At 43.2% G+C, this 15402-nt stretch overlaps 1 protein-coding gene across 1 annotated transcript in view; it reads right to left on the reverse strand.

The window, feature by feature from the left end:
- Nucleotides 1-15402, reverse strand: part of LOC119652697 (protein disks lost) — a 534030-nt gene that overhangs the window by 197022 nt on the left and 321606 nt on the right. The window lies entirely within an intron of this gene.

Consider the following 15402-nt stretch of genomic DNA (forward strand, 5'->3'; position numbering starts at 1 on the left):
GGCTAAGAATAATGTGTCATAACCTTGCAGCACGCCGCCAGTCCTCCACTTTGTCCTGGTTGGAAAATCCACAACGAAGTTCTCATGAGACACTGCTTCCGTCCCGAAGTACTTCGTCTAGTATATTCTATGGGTTTAAGGCTTCGTTGTCAAACAGCCGGACTCACGTAGTCTGATGGCGCTACACTGCCTGCGTATTTAATATGGAGAACCAGGAGGAAGAGGTGTACGAGTACATTAAGAGCATATGCTGGATAGGGCTGAAGAATCCCGGTAGGTACGCTGCCCACGCGCTAAATTGAATCTTCTATTGTACTTTTTGCTTAGCGCCCAAATCGTACGTGTGGGTGGATCGAACTACTCCAGCCGCTGTGAGCATCCAAAAAGTCATCCTCGGCTGGAGACCTCATTTCCTTGTAACGGTCCTCTTGCAAGCGTACAATTCTATACAAGCCTATTAATCCTCGATTCTATGTTCAATCTCCAATTTAACTTATGACCCAGGATTACACATAGATACTTTACATTGCAAAAAAGAATCAATTTTTGTTCCTTTAGCCGTGGGTAGTGGAATTTGGGTACTCTTGGCTTGGTGGCGAATAACATCAGCTCCTTTTTGGTTGGATTTATTTCCAGTGGCCCACAGATACGCCTTTCTCAACAGTCCTTCCATGGTTAGACTTATAACGGAGACTACGTCCTGGTTGGTTAACGCCAGTACACGCAGTTTCTTAAGACACAGATTGATTTTGTGATCACAATCAGAGCCCGGCTGTGACAAGGAACAACCAGTATATTCTGAGTGTATGGCTCAGCATCCATATTGGTGGACGCACGGAACGACGGGTTGTAAATGTAGCTCTACACTTGAGGCATGAAGATCTCTGTCCGGTTGGACATAACTACAATCAACGTAAAACTCACCCGTAAAACTCACTCACAAAACACACACTATTTGCCAACCGCAACTAACCGGGCCGTAATTGATTCCTCCAGGAATTCTCCTGAGATATATGAGGTGACCCTTTGTGACTGAAGGCACTTCAAATGAGTCCCCGTGCAAATTCAGTTCTAATCGCCATAATTAGGTCCTGGAGCATACGACCAGCAAGTCAGTGTGAATCCAGCAGGGTTAATTTCATTTCAAAAGAATTTCATTTCAAAAGAATACTACGCCCTAGCCGGTCCCAAGCCCCGTTGTGAAAGAAAAAGGATAGATAACTTTTGCCTGTACGCCATCGCAGCGTCTCAGAAAAGTGCAGGAACGTTGAAGTCTTGCAGATTACTCACTGAGGAAGCTATAAACATACCCAAAAATGAGGAGAAGGAGAAATGTGAGGTCCGGTACGAATAACCAACTGGAGACGTCTGACATGGTAACTGGGTCGGAATCCCGCAATGGACAGCACGGGGGTTGAAACCACTAATCGTGAGGCAGTTCAACGTCTAGGCGCTACGATGACCAGGTATACCATCTTACCGCCCCTTGTTGCACTAAAGATTTTGCGAGTGTCTCCAGCAATACGCGCAGGTGACTTTGCAGTGAAACCAGTACCGCTTCGTTACTCGCAGCAATACAATCCCAGCCACTATCGGGGAACGTCTTCGACCTGATGTCATCGCGAAAACTGATGAGAAGGAGTCGATTGGGACAGAGGCGGTGGCATCAACAACACCACTCAGCGCTGCAGGCAACAATTTCGGTACTCGCCGAAACACTCTCCTTCACCGTCCAGCTGAAGTCTCCGCTGAGATTTGGGACGAATTCCAAAGAGTGTGAATATAATTTTTGGAAATGGATCCTTTGCATAAACCAGATGCATCTCCAGCAACTCCAAGAATTCTATCTCAAATCAATGATGCGATTGTATCTTGACTGTGTGCTGATATGTCGTTGTTGCAACTGCTGTTAGATTGCATGGTCAGAAGATTCACTTTCGCGTTATTGGTTTGAATGACCGAAGAGATCCACCATAGAAAATTCGTCTGGAACGTCGATGTGCCTCACTAAGGCAGGACATTGCTAGGCTGATTCGAATCAGCTTTTTCAATGCCAACAGACGGGTGAAGAATAAAGTGCAGAGAGAAAGAGAAAGAGTTTATCGGAACTATGCCATCCCCAGTGAGACCTCCGTAGTTGAAATTCTGGACACAATAAAACAGAAACTTCCTGTCGTATGTAGTGGATTGCGACGGTATGGCGAAAGTCACTCCAGACGTGTACGTGTACCCGAGGAACCAGCGCAGCCTTTTCAGATCGCGTAGCGAAACCCAACAGAGCATCTAGACAGTGCAGTTTTCAGTAACGGAAGTGAAAGAATGTTGAGGTGGACTTTGAGGGTTACCAGCAAAATATGCTGAGTGGATTACGGCCGAAGGTGACCGCCTTATTCCTAAGAAGGACACGGTTCAGGACCTGGAAAACACAGAACAAATTCATAACATCCATTAATAGTGGAAGGATTAATGCTGTCCGAAAAGCAGAAGAGCTGCCGAATTAGTTCAAGGGGTTCAAATACCAACTTGACTCGGTGGTTGTTGGATAACCAACTAGAGACCAATGGAATCTCTTGAGTTGCTATATCAATTATGCTAAGGCTTTCGATAGCGTACCGCACCCTAGTTAATCGATGTCCTAAATCTGTATCCCATTGTTCCGAAACTAATAAAGTTTTTTTGCGACAAGGTTTCATGCCACCTTCTCGGTGCGCTCATCTAACGCCATTTCGCAGAGGTATTCCCTGGCAGCGAATGAAAGGAAGTCCATGGCTATATCATTCAGGATGGCATGGCCACCAGTCGAACTTATAAAAAGCTCATAATGAAAGGGAGGGTGGAGGACGACCAGTGCATGCGAATGTGTGCTTCTGCATTAGAAACGTTGAACCATCTCGTTTCTGGCTGCTTTGCAATGTCACCGTTGCAATATACAAACAGGCATAACGCAGTATGTAAGGTCATTCATCAAAAGCTTGCATACAAGCATGGACTGATCACGGGAACATGTCCGGTTTACTGACATGAGCCGCAAACAGTACATGATAGTTCTGTTCGCAGCATGTATTGGGATCGACACGCTCTAACTGATCGCAATACACCACACAACAAGCCTGAGGTGCTGTTACAAGACGGGTCACACCGTGTACACTATTGATGTTGCTATCCCCCACAACAGCAACATTGAAAGAAATTTGGCGCCTTCAGAAAGTGGTTGTAGTTCCCATAATATTGTCAACTACAGGTATGGTACCTAAATCCCTCATGGCTTCCCTTGATGTCCTGGGACTCTCACACAGTCTTGTTCAAACCATGTAGAAATATACCATTCTGCACACGTGTTCGATATTGCGGGGCGTTCTCGACGGATTCTCTCGCTAATCCACCGAGACTGTGACAACTCGGGGTATAATTTTCAAAAAAAAATTAAAACTAATTAAAAAAATGTAATGGAAGCTGAGAGAATGAGACCCAGCCCAACCTTGAAAGGATAGTTAGAAAGTTGCTAGTACCTGCAAGGGAATAAAAATAAGGTATCAATGAAAAAAAAAATTCGCTATGTTAATCACAATTACAGGACTTTAGGAAGTAGGAAGGTATTACATTGAATTCCAGGACCCAAAATCAAACTGTCATCGTTCATATCGTATTGGATAGAAACTTTCTCTTAGATTGAAACCACCATTAAGGTTCCCCTAAACTTATCTAAATTTCTTTTTTCCCTAACCTTAGTAATAAAAGATTCCGACTTGTGACCAAGTAAAGGAATCAGAGATAGTCAAATAATCATTTGGGTTCCCTCTTCTCAACTAGGAGGGCAGAACTATAACAATTTGAAAAAGTTTCGGATTTTGACCATTAGTACTTGAATGCAACTTAACTGCAATGTTTATGGTCGCCCCCTGGTTCGCCACTTTGGTACCCAGGCCAGAAACATGGAGCCTGTCTTTGGTATTTCGGCCCCTCCCATGTCACATTTGACCTAACACCAGATATTAACACATTACCCGGTATTCAACCCCGCTCGTAAATTCGTACAATATCTTTTTTTTCTACAGCACGCCCTGTAGGATCCCCGCTATACCCTGGCATTTCACGACCTGTTTAAATTGAAACGGTCTTACTAACATTCTACTTCTTAGTCCGAAGAAAGAGAGGGGGCAGAAGTGCACAAATCAAAACTCAGGCGCTAAGTGAAGTCCTACAGAGAAGTTTAGGGCTGCAGATATGTAAGGCGTTATGTATTTCTAGTGTAAGAACAGGTCTTTTATTTGCTACCGCACATGCCTATATTTGGTTAAAAAAAGGGTTATACTCTTCTTTTGCAAATACAAGGACCCTCTCTTAAACTCAATGTAGATTGATGATGCTCACAGCATCTCATGTCAGAAGATATAACCAACTCCGGCAATCTTCTTTTCCTTCCGCCTTTGTCCCGTTCAAAAGCGGGGTCGGCAATGTACAGGCAAAATCAAAAGAATACAAAAAGGCACCCCCGGACTGATGCAAGAGACAAGTTGGTCCCGAAATGTCAGCGTTTCCGTAAAGTATTTAATCTACTCGGAAAAAACATCGAGAAAATAATTCCGACTAAAATAAAATAGAAAAAATTGAACAGCCTTAGCATTAAAATAAAAAAATAAAGCAAAATAAAATCAAATAAAATACGCTTAAAAATAAAATGAAATAAGATTCAAAAATAAAATAAAAACTAAATCTACTATGATAAGATGCAATAATGGAAGAACAACGAAACCTAATCATTTTTCAAGAGCTCAAATCGGTAAGGTAATGCATATTTAAGCATCTGTGAGTATCCTTCACAAACAAGAAGTATTCCTATACAAGAATAATTGCACTACAAGGTCCCAATGGAGCAAAGAAACACACGTACATATCTGAGTGCCACATTTGCTATTCGGAACTGAAAACTGTCTGCGCCATTGATCGCTCTTCGTTTCTTCATAGACTTTATATCTTTATATCTATATTGAAATGATCCGCACAGTAAGTACTAGCCTACTTATTTCTACTTCCAATACAATGGTCAATACTATTCAGGCAAAGTTTCACACCATCTGTCAAACTCTGGAAATCAGGGCAAGCTCTCGACTCACAGTTGAATTTCGTCAAACGAAAAAAAAAATTAGTTTTCGGTAGAATTGTGACGAATCAAATTCAAACAGTCAGCGGTCCGTTGACTTCGCCCCCAAGATAGTATCGCATACAACTCGCTCCCAGCTAGCTATGCAAGCATGCAACATCTTAACAGTTCATTCAGTTGACTATAATCCCAGCAATAGCAATCCACCCGGGACAGTCTGAAAAGCATAAACAACAAAGGACAATTTCTTGAAAAAGACATTATTGAAGCATTTAAACAGGAGCTGCAAATGGATCATGATGATTGCTATCTTTCTAGTAGACCCTATCCACAGAGAACCAATTAAATGCTGAGTTTATATTGCCACCGGCACAAAATGAAGAACGACAAAATTTTCCTTAGCTGGAAGTTTTTGAGCCGTGTCCGGCTGTGTCAGATTATATATATATACATAAAAAAAAGTTTTCGTCTCATGTCGGGAGCAGTTGAATAAAGCTTGATGCCGTCTGTTCAAGAGCCGAAAGGAGAAAGGGACTTCTTTCTCAATGCAAAGTTATCTCCAAAAGCTGTGATGAATAGGTATCGCCAAAAGAAGTATGGACTCATTACTGCAGAGGATTTTTCTGAAATAAGTGAGCAGCATTGGGGGCTACTAAAATTCGATTCCTACTGTTCTAGCATCGGATTAAGGGTCGAATCAACTTTACTTCGTATGAAGGCAGGCTCCAATTTCCCTTATAATTTGCATAATTGAACTTGTTTGCTCTGATCAAAATCATTTTCTTTAGTCTTTACCGCGTTTGGTAACGGGGTCGATTTGTTTGGTCTGGGTTTGCCACTCCACTCACCACGTGTGTCAAGAGATTTTTTAAATCGCTACTTAGCGTGTCATCGCCTCACTGTCTCGAGCGGCTCATGGGTCGTTTATCATTGGCTTTAAACTATTAAAGTGCAGCAACCTCAAAAACAACTAATACCAGTCACCTGTCAAGAACAAACGAACCAACTGAACCCCTTCTGGCAATAAGGAATTTGTGGTCAACTGTCTGAACTTCGGTCTCTTCAAAGTGCCTAATTTATAATAATTAATATTCATTTTGGTCATGGATCTAATATCATTAATACCACCTGGGCTACAGACCCTGGGGGCAGACATCTTTCTCTTCTTCCATGGAAATGATATTCACCCAACTACCCTATTATCTCCAACGCTTCTTGTCAAAACAAAGACATGAAAAAGACAAAGCATAATAAAACAGCACCTTAATCACCGTCAACCATCTTAATTAGCGTGAAAAAATTTACCTTTGAGGTAAAAACAAGCATCTTCAATCAACCTATAATTTTACCGATCGACATATGCAGCAAAAACCAAATCAAATTCGTTAAGATCCACCGTCAGAGGTCAATAGTTTATACGATCACGATCGCCTAGAACCGGCTGATCTTCATTATATGGTATTTTGGCGAATCACGCGCGCAATATTGCTCTTTGTGTGCAGCTTGGCACGACCATGGATCATGGAATATCTAAATATAAATACAATAATAGTAGATACAAGTCTTGATCTAAGTCTCTTAGCATAACACACCGTCATATAATGCTCGAGGAAGCACTGAGAGCCGTGGTACTATGGTCGCATGGTACCCCGGTCAGGCCAATCACCCACAAAAGCAGAATAACCGGCTTTTCCTATTGCATCGTTATGTTGTTCTCCGGCTTTATATTATTGGAAGCTTTTTCAAGTAGATTCGTTTTATTTGCAAACATCCAGATATATTGTAGTCATGTGTATATTTAGATATGGAACTACTGTGGGTTTTTATGAGTGATTAGGAGATACAATAATGTACAGGATTTTTATGTTTTCAACGTTTTATATAAAATATTTTGATAGAAAAGATAGATAAAACTGATAAAAACGTCTGCTGATTCCAATCATATTGTAAAACAAAAAGATTCAAAAAATTCTAATGCTTTCGATGTTTACTACTTTGTTGAAAGCGGATGTTTGGTATGAGAAGACAATAAATGAAAAAAAAATGCCAGAGGTTGCGCTAGCAAATGAAAGTACCAAATTTCAAGCACTTGGGCTTACAGAGAAAATACCACCGAAAGTTATGGAAAATCTCTTCTGGAGCAGTCCGTATCCGCACGTTATAGTACTTAACCATATCATGTACAAGAGGCGAAACTTTGTGGTGAAATGCTGCCATCTCCTTACGTTCCTCCCTTACATAGATATATAAAGCAGAGAAAAATTTCGAAAATCTTGCTCTTAAACCTTTGTCTTGTCCAATAGTAGTTTCGACCCATCTGCACCGGGTTCGCAGCTTCTCTCGGTTGCAAACTTGATCTGGGAGGAGCCTGATTTTTAAACTATTATCTAGCGTATCCGTTAGTATTTGGATCGTTTCCCATCCACTAGGATGCTGAGGCCTATCGTAACAAACGGGCAACATTTCAACGGTGGATACAACGCCTCATTTCGGATGTAATCACACTGCGATATGCCATTAATTCAGGGCAATATCTTCATCCCCATTACTGCGAGGCGGCAATGAACGCCGTCTTCTTTCAGCGTCGTCCAGCAATCATGTGGATCGCAAAGAAGGTAGTTAGGTATGTGAAGCAAAATCTGATTGAACCGGACTTCATTGGCTTCAATTATCCCCCATTATAACATTCCTGACAAGCATGAACGGAGATGTGGAGTATCTCTAATACCTGGCGCACTCAAAATAATGCGAACATTGGTGTCAAACATCAAGTCTGCATTAAAAAACATAACCAATTCGGCCATTGAAGTCCTTGACATATAGAATATGGCCAACGGTGAAATGAACAGAAGAGGGCAAAGTCATCCAATTCAAAAATTGGGCTGGTTACCATCACTAACTCCTAAGCCAATATTATTGTTTCCACAATTGCCATCTAAAAATATCTGAAAAGTCCTTAGGAAAGCATACCGCCTCGAAGCTGCGGTGAAAGTTGTCTAGGCTAGTCGGCTCAATATTGGAAACGATAGCTGGACCAAAATGTGAGACAGTGTAGTTTCAGTGATCGTGGTTTCCCTTCGCTTACCTTCCAAGTTGTCCAAAGGTTAAAAAAGGGACCTTCCTCTTGCCCTTGACAGATTGGCGTACCAACAAACATTAGGGAATAAAAATCAAAAATTTGACTGACGGTTTCGTCCAGGGCCACCATCAAGTGGATGGGGACTTAGGATCCCGCAGATCCTAAACAACAAATTAGGGAATAAGTAATTAAGTGATTTGGAAATGGTAGCAACTTAAGCCAGAAGTTAATAAAAAGGAGGGAGTTGTTCTTAAGGCAAGTCTCACTCCCCGGCTATAGCTGCTAGTAATGAACAACTTGATCGAAATCCAAGTCCTACAGGAATCAAGGCACTGATTACGTGGGGTGGGTGATTAGGGTACTCTTCATAACTACCTCAAGGGCCTAGAAAATTATGATCAGCAATACAGAGCAAAGGCAACAAGAATTATCAAGAAGTCACTTGAAGAATCATTCCTACGTATTCTCCCTTACTATCTCATCTTATGGTTCTCCTACGGTTTTACCGAAGCATCATTTGCACATTTTTGAGATGGTGATTTGAAAATCAAACCACAAGGTACCTTTGGACCAAGCGAAAAAAGTGACCCCCAAAAGTGACAATTACAAAATAGTCAACCAGTATCTGGGAACACTTAGATGTCACCCTACCTTCCCGACTTCTATTTGTTGTGATATTGGGTTGAATTACTGACCACTCTGGAAAATTAGCTCCCACAAAGAACAAATAACTTAAAAAAATGTGGGAACGATTATAGCTTCTAGTGGAGATATCGCAATTTTGTCGCCAAGTGCCTACGTGACAGCCTGATCATAACTTGAAGCGATCCCAAAATACGCTAATGTGAACATTTATTCCCAACAGATGGCCATTAGAGATGAATCGCATTCATATTGTACACTATCGGTCCAATCTTCCCAGGATATTAAATTTAAATGAACCGCTTAACGGGGCGACCAAAAGTCGGAACCCCTAGGGAGTCATTTTCAAAGCAACGTTGCTGTGTTCATCTCAGAGCTCTGATGTTCTGCTATCTCAATTATAGGAAATACGCCTCTTTACATTTACGACACCACAAACATCTTAAAGCATAATGAGCCCATCATAACCAAGCTTGAATCGTTCAAGCAAATGACCCGTGAATAAAAAAGGAGCGAACATAATCCCATCTAATTTCTCAAGTGTTTTCCTTCTATACGTACCCGAAACAAAAACGAAGAATTACTTCTGACCGCAACAATCAAAAATTAATATGGACCCATGCATGGCTCAAATTAAAACATAATTTTCCGTTTATTTGCATCATCTGTGCCGACTCCAACCGCAGGCACCTCATCTGTAACAACGTAACAACCACCAGCATCATCACCAGCTAACAATCCAAGTATACATAACATCTTTTGTAATTTTCACGCTATTGATCATGCGTAACTGGCCACCAACTTAAGTAAATCTAACGTTCGCTCTGAAATCCATCTTTAAATGCCTATTTTCGTTAGATTCTCCCTTACTTCCCCTTAAGATGTTGAAATCATGGTAACCAGAGTTATGATCGAGGAGAGGTTTGTGCGAGTATCTTGGCTGCTCTGATGAAGCAAACTAAGGCTTGACTGGGTAGAGAAAGATTTAAGATACTAAAAATATCTAAAGCAAGCCAGCTAATTTGCTAATTATTTGCGACATTTAGTAAACCAGTTTCGTGGGCTACGTATAATAAAATGATAATTTAGTCAAAAGTGACTCACCCCTGACTGTGAATGCACTTAATCTCGCTCAAATTATGATTTAATTAAGTTTTACGAGTTTGTTTCAGAGTACACGTTGTATGTTCTTGGCCTTCCTGTTGGGTTGGCAAATAAATTCATGTGAATTCATAGAATGGATGGTTTGGTTGTCTCTTGACGTGATAAAATCATTTTGTGGCCTCCACTTCCTCACCTCCATACAGATCAAAGTGACCGCAGGGGGGTGTGACAAACCTGACACTTGTCACTTCAGTTGCCATTGTGCTAAATCTCCATTTGACAAAGAAGTAGCAAATGGGAAATGGCGGACAATTTCTTGGAAGAAAGATGGCAAGGGAGATACCAATCCGAGTAGAATCGACGATCATCATCATCAACGGCGCAACAACCGGTATTCGGTCTAGGCCTGCCATAATAAGCAACTCCAGACATCCCGGTTTTGCGCCGAGGTCCACCAAATCGATATCCCTAAAAACTGTCTGGCGTCCTGACCTACGTCATCGCCCATCTCAGGCAGGGTCTACTTCATCTTCTTTTTCTACCATAGATATTGCCCTTATAGACTTTACGGGCTGGATCATCCTCATCCATACGGATTAAGTGACCCGCCCACCGTAACCTATTGAGCCGGATTTTATCTACTACCTGACGGTCATGGTATCACTCATGGATTTCGTCGTTATGTAGGCTACGGAATCGACGATGATAAAATCAAAGCATGCAACAGATAGGAGGAACATATGACAGATTGGTCGTGCCCTAAAGACTTTCCATTTTCCAACCCAACTCCTTTTGTGCTTACAATCGTCAGTTACTTCCCTTCTGTTAAAGTGCCCCTAGAAGGCACCCGTCCTTCATCTTCATCCCATTCTACATCTCCTATTCACTCCCTTGAGGAGTGTAAGACATTCACACAATCATATATTTATTTTTCGCTCATTTGGCTGTCACTGATGCTGTACTTCGACGTTATTATTATCACACTTAATGGTGCCCACGTGATAATCCTACAGAAGCGGGACAACACAAAGATGAACACAAACATCCGTGACGGACTGGGATTTCAACCCGAGGTAACGATATCAAGAGGAGGAACTAGATTGGTATTTTGAGTCGATGGATATGGCTTCGTGAGATCAGCAGGATCAACTAGTTCGGAGTTCTCTCAGGGGCCTACAATATAGATTTTCAGATTTTTGGGTTGGATAGTTTCTGAGAATGTGAAAGAAATGATCACCTTCGACCCTCCGTACTCCTCACCTATTCAATAAATGTCAAAACTAAGACCGCCTAGGAAAGCACTAACCGAGACCTTTCATTTGATACCCCACATGACTATATTTGGTAAAACAAAAATGTACACCCCTTCTTTGCATGTATAGGGAACACCCCCCTTAAATTCGACGTAGAAGGATGTAACTCACTGTATGTGTCACCGTTCTCAGTTCCCACCTTTCCACCAAATTTGGTGTCAATCTCTACAACCGTTTTCAAGAAAAATGCATGTGACAGACAGGCGGACAGGCTACCATCAGTTGCGCCCCCGGTTGGCGAATTGGAGCATACCTATTGATGTGTAAATATATCTCCATGTACTCATCGCTCACCTCTGATGCCTGGACCAAAATGGCTATGGGAAAGATACCCAGAAAATAAAACCAACATGGAAGAAGCGAGAAGGAGCAAACTTTCGGTACAGTGGCTCGGATCCCCAGTACCGGCGGTTTTTGGGAGTGAACAAGGGGGCTCCCGATCGTCGACATCCCTCGACCGCAGTGCCTCGGTGGTGAACAACTTGACCACCCTGGCATATAATGCTACAAGTGATTTAGAATTGGAGAAGGAAGCTTTCAAGTAAAGCTAGACGTTGTCAAGAACACCAATAATGAAGGCAGAAAATAATGGGCTGAAAAGAAATCGCCGCCCGACTAAGGCGGTTTTGACACGCATTTATTCAAGAGGAACGACCACAGGAGGTACTCCGAGACCAGGAAATTGACCTGAACCAATGCCAAAGACGGCAAAATATAAAACGCAGGAAAGCAAGTTAACTGCTACGCGAGAAGGTGCGTTTAGAAGGAGTAATCCAGCCAAGATTCATAGAGAACAGAGCTCTAACTCGGGAGGAACTACTTTTCAAGCAGCTTGGAGCAAAAATAATTAAACTGTCCGAGTTCATGAATCACAAGCTCAACGTGCACCAAGCTATTAAAAACATGGTGAAAGCTATAAGGGTCCCCTATAATAGGTCGTAGAAGGAGGAAAGAGACCCCAAGGAAAAACCAAAACCTGCCATTCCAATAGTGTCACAGGTGACCCAAGTAATACTGAACCATAGTGTTGACGACCTGCCAGCGTCTCTGATATGCAGAGAAGAAATATGCAATGCGTCAGAAGAACAATGTAAATTGGAGGAACTGGTAGAAGAATCCATAATGAGGTTCAGAAAAGCCTACGGTAATATTCAAACGATCACAATGCAACTACTAGTGGAAACAGCGCAGAAATTATTGTCAGACGGAAACGTTCGAACCGGATGATTTGTCTGCTACCTGCGAGAGCAAGTTTCATTAAAGAGGTGCTTCAAACGTCTCAAGTGTTGACACAATCGATGCAGAAAGTGTGAGGAGAAAGGACATATCGCCAAAAAATGCAATATGGACCCCAAACGCCTATTGTGCGAAGCAAACAAAGGAAGAGATAACCGGCATATTCCCGGAAGAGGTAAATGCCCGGAATTCAGGAAGGCATTGACTGCAATGAAAAAATGAGGTTTATTCAAAAAAAGGTCAATCATTGGAGGGTCGCTCAGGACATACTTAAGCAGACCACTTATGAATCTCAGATGGAAATTGCTATCATAAGTGAACCCTGCAGAAACCGTGACGGTGGTGTATGAGTCGCAGACTCGACTGGTAGACGCGATATGGGCGTGCGGCCGCCAAACTATACAATGCTCCATAAGTCAGTAGGTTTCGTGTGGGCTACAGCTGCTACCCCTCACACAGTCTCATATTGTTTAAATTTGAAGACATGTAAAACAACCTTGTTCTCGACGCAAGAGGACGAAGTCCAAAGGTGATTGTCGGTAACTCTAACCCGTAGGTATATCCCGACACATTCACGAGGACTACACCACCAGCGAGCACCAGGCAATCATCTCCAAACTGAGGTGGGAGCCACAGGCCAAAGAAACACGTTATCGAAAGCAGGCTGGTCTGAAAAAGCATTAGACGAGGGGACGAGGCCAACCGACTAAGGCAGACGATTCCACGGAGATTGCTCTCCATGTCACAGAGTGCATCGCCAAGGCATGTGACACATCCATGCTTCGGATGTGCTCATTCCCCGGTAGAAAACCCGACGAAATAAATTTCGAATGTTCCTAACCCTGTTGCGCCACATCACTCCGCCCCCATATGAAACCTAGGGGTTTCAGCGACTGAACCCGGAACTGCGTTTACCATCATTCGGCGAAACGAACGCGACGTTGATTTAGAGCGCAAACGGGCTTCAGTCTAGACAAGGAGATAGCCTTTTTGTGCCCCCCGATCTCGAGCTGGAAGAAATGTTCACTTCGCTCGAGAACACGGTACGGGCCTTCATATGGAGGCCGCAGCGACTTCCGGACAACATCCGTCCTGACCAGGACGTGCGTGCGTGTGTCCAGTTCCTTGAGAGCACAGGCAGGTGCGGATGTGTGACGGGTGGGAGGTGTGCTTTTAAGGTGGTGGAGGTTGTCTCTCAGCAGAAACAGCAATCCTGAGTCTATGAGACCCGATCTATTGTCGAAGGCCAGGTCACTTGAGAGCCTTGGGTTCTCCCCTTATGCTAGCTCCGCGGAGCTGGCAGCAAATTCCTCTCGGCCGATTGTTCGGAGGCCAAGTAGAACGATAGGCAAGACTTAAGTCCAGGACGGATCGTCGCCGGCCATAATGGCGGATTTCAGTGTCCGGTGCCAATGCTCTAGCATCCCATTGAATTGCGGGTGGTATGCAGTAGTCCGCTGGCGTTTGAATCTCAGGAGTTTCCCTAACTACGAAAAAAAAATGGACTCAAATTGCATTCTCTAGTCAGTTATAATCACTGCAGGGACACCGAAGCGAGGGACCCACTCTCGACAGGGGGTTTCGGCACAAGATTGCGCCGTAATGTCCTTCAGAGCTATTGCTTTAGGCCACCACGTAAACATGTCGATGATTGTGAGGCGATACTTGACACTGTGCGAGTCTCGCAAAGGGGCTACGATATCGAGGTATATATATTATTTGGAATCACTTGGTAATGCTTGGGAATGAGCCCACTTCTTTTCTTACATGCCTGGTGACCTTACACTTCTCTCATGCGATGCACTCTCTGGCCCAGGAATTAACGTCCTTATTAATGGAGGGTCAGAAGTATTTTTCGGTGACTAACTGATTTGTTGTCCTGATGCCTGGATGCGCTAAGTTGTGAACTGCGTGGAACACTTCCTTGCGAAAGGTGGCCGGAGTCCCTTTTCCGAGTTTAGTTCGGAAACACGTGACAAAGCGTCAACAACTATGTTGTCCTTACCAGACACGTGCTGTATGTCGGACGTTAGCTGGCTTATAAGGCCCAGGTGTCGAAACTGACGGGGGGACGCTTTGTCGAGCTTTTGTTTCAAAGCATATGTGAGAGGCTTATGGTCCGTGAACACTGTGAATGGCCTGCCTTCTAGGCAGAAATGGAAGTATTTAATGCTCAAGTACGCGGCGAGCAGTTCTCGATCGTAGGCGCTATAGTTCCGTTGAGTGGGGTTTAATTGTTTAGAGAAGAAGGAGCTCAACGGCTGCCAGACTTGAGTTATTGTCAAACGCGCGGGCAATCTCTTCAGACCACACAATCTCTCGTGTGCCTTTTGTTTTGGGAACAGACAAGCATGCTTTCAAAACTGATTGGTGTTGGGCAACCCTGGGCAGGAAACAACGATAGAAATTTAGCATGTCCAAGAACCTCCGCAACTCCTTCACAGTTTTCAGACGCGGGAAGCTTTAAATCGCTTGCACCTTGTCTGGGTCGGGCTGTATTCCGTGAGGGGAAATGAAGTAACCGAGGAATCTCACCTGTGTCTGGAGAAACTTACATTTATCAACGTTTAGGTTTAAACCGGCCTTAAGGAGACATTGAAAAATGCACTCGAGATAGGCTAAATGCTCAGACTCTGGAGAAGAAGCAACCAAAACATGTTCCAAATACACGAAACGGAAGTCGAGATTTACGCGGCGTTGCACAACTCGAAAGTCATCCGCGTGAACTCGAAGAGTCCAAAGGGTGTGTATATCTTTGGAATGTTTTCTGGAGCTACAGGGATTTAGTGATACACCCTAGTTAAATCCAAGGTCGAAAAGATGCGCCACTTTGCGAGATGATACGCAAAGTCGTGGAAGAGTGGAATGGGATACCGGTCAGGAATAGTCTGTGCGTTTAGCCTTCTATAATCCCCACAGGGACGCCA

Source organism: Hermetia illucens, chromosome 3 (assembly GCF_905115235.1).
Source record: "Hermetia illucens chromosome 3, iHerIll2.2.curated.20191125, whole genome shotgun sequence".
Taxonomy (NCBI): domain Eukaryota; kingdom Metazoa; phylum Arthropoda; class Insecta; order Diptera; family Stratiomyidae; genus Hermetia; species Hermetia illucens.